Raw genomic sequence first — 5,378 nt, forward strand, 5'->3', positions numbered from 1 at the left:
CCTTAATATTGTATCACGTTTTCGATCTGAGTTTGTTTTACAGCATGAAATGTCTGAATGAGTGCTCATCCAAGACTGGTGATTCCATACTTTTTGCCAGGGGTTGTAGCTGCAGGCGGATGCACGTTTAGAACTGGGTGTGTGTGTGTGTGTGTGTGTGTGTGTGTGTGTGTGTGTGTGTGTGTGTGTGTGTGTGTGTGTGTGTGTGTAAAATGCAATGTGTTTGTTTGCTTATCTGAGGGCGTTAACACGAGCCGCCGCCTTCAGTTATGTTGTAGCGTGTTGGACTCGATGGGCGGCGCCGAGTCGTACAGAGTGTCCGTGTCATGTGTGGGCTCTCCGGCCAGCGTACACGGGTTGGACAACGTTCCCGCGCCGCAGTCACAGAAAAACCTGGAGGAGAGCGTGAAGCAATAAAATTAACATCTACAGGTGACCTAATGTGCTCTGTTAAACTTGAGGAAAACCATGAAACTCGTAGTTTAATTACGTTTTTAATAAAAGTTTTAAATTAAGATGTCTGTCCTTTAAAGAAATGTCAAATGCAAGATTTTCTCAAAGTCTGGAGGCATTTTTCTAAAGAGCTTTAGAAACAAAATGAAGGAAACATCAGAACAAACATAAATTTTACTGACAAAATTTAAAAGTAAAGAACGAAAGAAGCTCACCGATCGTGTCGTATAAACTCTACATCGTGTCCTTGGTGACACTTTTTGATGCAGTTAACACAGATGGCATTCCTATCTGTTGTATTACAGGTGTGACACCTAGAAAGCCAAATAAATCATTTAAATAAAAACTTAAAACTGCAATAAAAATTATAAATCAGATCTATTTCAATATTTTTTACCTATAGAAGTCGTGGTGTAGCTGGAGATCTTGTTCACCTCGCCTCTCACTGACCTGCAGACGGATTTCATCAAGTACCAGGAGATGATTGAAACCACTCTGGATGTGAATCAGGTTGGGTTCATTGTTAATATTGTAATGACGTCAACACCGGAGATGTAGTCCCGCCAAACAGGGTTTATTAGAAATAGGTACAAGCTGCTATTTCTGAGGCTGCAGCTCACGCCTCTAACAAACGGGCACCATCAACCATTAGCTTCATTGCTAACTCCCCTCTGAACTCTCTCCCACATCCGGTTCCGGTACTCCCGCTCCACCGATCCCCCGCCCACATGACAGGCCTATCACATGTGAGTGGGAGCCAGCAGAGTCAGACAGGGGAAGCCCATAACTCTCTAACAGAAAGGATCACAATGCAACTTATAACAAATACAAATAACCATATGAACCCCAGCAGAACTAAAACACAGAATCGTTACACTACCCCCCCCACTACAGAGTTCCTCGCCCACGAGGGAACAAACAAAGTCATCAAACCGTCTTGGGGCCCTCCTCGTCCGCTGTGGGCGAGCTCCCTGCGACGCTTCAGACGGCACCGCTGGGACATCATTCCGCAACAGCGGTATGGCTTCTGGAGAAGCTGGTAGCGATACTGGCGACCCCGACTGATGGCCTTCTGGGGCCTGTGGTGCAGCCCTGCCCTGGTAGGGGGCCAACCTGTCCCTGTGCAGTGCTAGTTTTCTCCTGTTCTGGAGCATCTGCACTCTGTAAACAACCTCCCCCATGCGCTCCAACACTCTGCAGGGGCCCACCCACTGACTGTCCAGTTTCGGGCAATGACCCTTCTTTCTCCGAGGGTTGTAAACCCAGACCAACTCTCCTGGTGTAAAGTGTCGGCCCTTAGCTCTTACATCATAGTTCCGTTTTTGACGCACACCTGCTTGTTCCTGTTGTCTCCGAGCAAATGCATGTGCTGTCTCCAACCTATCCTGAAGCTTTCTGGCATACTCAGGACCAACTGAAACAGCAGGTGCATCCGGAGGGCGTCCGAAAGACAGTTCAGCTGGTGTGTGCAACTCTCTCCCCAACATGAGGAGTGATGGAGTGCACGCTGTGGAGTCCTGTACAGCTGAGCGGCATGCCATTAGCACCAGTGGAAGGTGCTCGTCCCAGTCCCGCTGATGCTCCGCTGTGAGAATGGCCAGCTGCTGTCCAAGGTGCGGTGGAGTCTTTCCACCAGTCCGTCGCTCTGGGGATGTAGTTGTGTTGTTCTTGTTTTCTGGATGCCAAGACGACTGCACATGACAGAAAAAACCCGTGACTCAAAATTTCTGCCCTGGTCACTATGAATAATGTCTGGCACCCCAAACCTGCTAATAAATCCCCCCAACAAGGCATCTGCCACTGTCTCTGCCTCCTGATCAGGGATGGCGTAGGCCTCTGGCCATTTTGTAAAATAGTCAATAGCTGACAGAACATAACAGTTTCCCTTGTCTGAGCGTGGCAGTGGACCCATAACGTCCACCGCCACTCTTTCCATAGGGGCCCCTACAACAAACTGTTGCAGGAGGGCATGCGACTGACCTGTCGGCCCCTTCCGTGCTGTGCAGGGGTCACAGCGGCGGCAGAAGTCCTCCACGTCCCTCCTGCACCGGCCCCAATAAAACCCCTGCCGGAGGCGGCGGAGTGTTTTTGTGACGCCAAAATGTCCGGACTGAAGGTTATCCTGCAATAGTCAGCCCCGCCCACTCCTCACTACTACCCAGGGCTGCCTACTGACCAGTTCTCTGTCTAACAGGTCCGGAAAATCTCTGAGACCTGGGTATTACCCTAAGAGTACTCTATAAGAGATAATCTATTTAAACTGGTGGCGAAAGTGATTCGTCTAGCTCTAACTACCTCCAATCCAGAAGTTATGACCCTTTACAGTTAAGAAACAATCAGCTGAGTAGCCCTCACAACTGCATAATTCCAATAACCACTTCTGTTAACGGTAGCCCACTTTCTAAATCATAACTTGCACTTGGAACCGGCTAGATTATGTTTAGTGACTTAGATGTAAGTCCCAGGGTCATTATTTACTCTCACCAAAGGAAATTATGAAGCCTCCTATTTACTGGAATCATGTACATTAGTTTTACCTTAATTAAAAGAACTGAACGAAGATTAAATAACTCTATTAATTCCAATGTCCACCAACCTCTTTAGAATTCTGTAGTATAAATTTATTAAGCAAGCTTAAGCAGGGATATGCGACATACAAATCAATAATCAATCGTAAATAATTCAAAACCAGTGTAATAAAATTTACATGTACAATCATACTACCCTGTCCTCTTTTCCCTGACTAAAGTCGCAAGTTCTGAAATAGAATTTCAATGAGCAGATTCAACTCATACCCAGACGATGGTGGATCTTTGGCAACAGGAATTTCTAGCATCCTTGGTTGAGGTCTTTGCCTTGTGTGGAAAAAACCCTCTTTAGAAAAGAAACAAAGCAGAACGGGTCCGAATCCTTTTGCAAAACCCAGTCCCTCATCCCTGAGGGAGCTTTGTCCTTCCTCCAAGTCTTGTTGCAGAGTTTGTAATTGCTGGGCTGAGACGAGACCGACGATCGAATGAAGAACCAGGGATGGGGCGATGGAACCCAGTCCTTTCTTGGCGGTGTGAAGTCCGAGCTCTCCCGTGGTTCTGAAGTGCGGTCCGTGGCTCAATCTGCTTCAGCAAGTTGTCTCTCCTTCTGCGCCGTCGGACTGGGAACGGCTGGTTCCTCTTTGCAGCCCCTTTTTATACATTTCTCCACCATGTGTGTGTATGGGGAGGTTTGGTCTACGTGACTTGCTTCACATCTGTTGTTTTCTCATGAAAAAGTCCCACATTGCCCAACCTATTTCTGCTGACCATAGTGGAAAGTCCCGTACTTCCCCTTTCTCCGTTGCTTCAGCCAAACTCAACACTCCAACCATTCTGTGCGCTCTGACCATCTGTTCAGAACTGCTTGCGACATTTCCTGTTTCAGGACTGTGCTGTATTCCTCTCTTTTTCTATAACCCACTATTATTTATTATAGCTCATTAAACACATTAAATCTGTTGTTAAACCTGTTTGAATTAATTTCAAATGATTACAACTTCACATTATCACAAGTTTGATCCTTAGTTAACAATCAATCACATCTCTTACTTATTATAATTCATCAACCATAATCTTTCCACAGTTAATTCATTACAGAAATCATTACAGATCACATTTCAGATAATACATTTCAGAAGGTTATTATGTGATTACTTGTATTCATTTTACTATTCCTTCATATTCAATTTAATTAGCTTTTAATCAAACTACAAGATTACTTATTTTCTCCCAGGCCTCTATGCACCTTTTCTGCATGCACCCGGAAAGATCTCACACCCTATGCCAGTTTTCTTGACACCCCCTCCATGAGATCGGACGGTGCTTCGCAGAAAACACAGAGTCCAAAGTCAAAAGAGATCAAGTCCATCATCACAAGTGATAGTGAGGATGTCCTGCTCATAGCAGGTAACCGGAGACAATGAAGGTGTCCAGGAATCCACAACCGCATACTCCGACAGATTGGATGGCGGAGAAAGCCAGAGTTCTGCGCCCAAATCGTTGTCAAGTGTAGAGTCACCTGAGACGGAAAGGGTGGAACGTTCCAGCGGAGGCGGCAGAGGCGAAGGCAAGTCCATGCCGAAGTCTGGCAGCGTTGATGGATTGTTGCAGTAGCCGTCCAACTCTGCCAGCAGATTCTGGAAATCCATATCACTTGGTGATGGAGATGAAGGGGAAAGGGTGTCCTCAGTCTGGCATGCTTGGGGAGATGAACTGAGGTTCTCAGTTTGGGTACCTCTCTCGTTAGTCGCACTGCTGGCTTGGCATCCGACATCGATAAACACATCCGGAGACACGGGATGTGTAGGCGGAAGATAGTCGCCCACCGCCACAATTCGTCCGTCCAACAGATGTAAAGTTGGGAGGCATTGCCGAGTAAGTTGGTGTTCCCATAACTTATGAATCACGGGCAGCCGTAGTCCCGTATACAAAGGAGATGTTGTGAAGTCGTCGTCGTCTAGGCCAAATGCAGAGGTCCACACGATTTTGTGCACCCGTTCCAGGGATCTAGATGTGGAATCCGCTATGTAGGGCAAATCCTCCAGCCCTGTGGCGCAGAGAATTGCCGTTACATCATTAAAATGGCTGCTCATGCATTTGTGACACCAGCGGGCGGACGATGCCACCCAAATGAATCCATAAGATTCTGCAGTGACTCCACACCCCACACAGCAGGTTGATGCCTGAGGAGAAACAGTAACCCAGGTAACTTCATGATCAGTGGTTATTGATTAACTACATTTACTTACAACAACGAAAATGCAAAAGCGAAAGCTGAGAGAGTGGGCTGGTTTAAGCCCGTGTGCCGGCTTGTTTTGCGAGCCAAGGTGAATTAATCACAGGAGCCGAAATGTCATGATCCGGAGCTGGTTCCCCTCGATCATAGACATGAGCTGA

General features: G+C 46.9%; 1 long non-coding RNA gene across 1 annotated transcript; it reads right to left on the reverse strand.

Moving 5' to 3' along the window:
- Positions 1-217: 217 nt before the first annotated feature.
- LOC111606147 lies at positions 218-864 on the reverse strand. Its single transcript, XR_002751923.1, has 3 exons — positions 851-864; positions 669-767; positions 218-393 (listed from the first exon to the last, which is right to left on the reverse strand). It is a non-coding gene; the product is annotated as an uncharacterized LOC111606147 (long non-coding RNA).
- Positions 865-5,378: the final 4,514 nt, after the last annotated feature.

This window comes from Xiphophorus maculatus, chromosome 21, assembly GCF_002775205.1.
Source record: "Xiphophorus maculatus strain JP 163 A chromosome 21, X_maculatus-5.0-male, whole genome shotgun sequence".
Taxonomy (NCBI): Eukaryota; Metazoa; Chordata; class Actinopteri; order Cyprinodontiformes; family Poeciliidae; genus Xiphophorus; species Xiphophorus maculatus.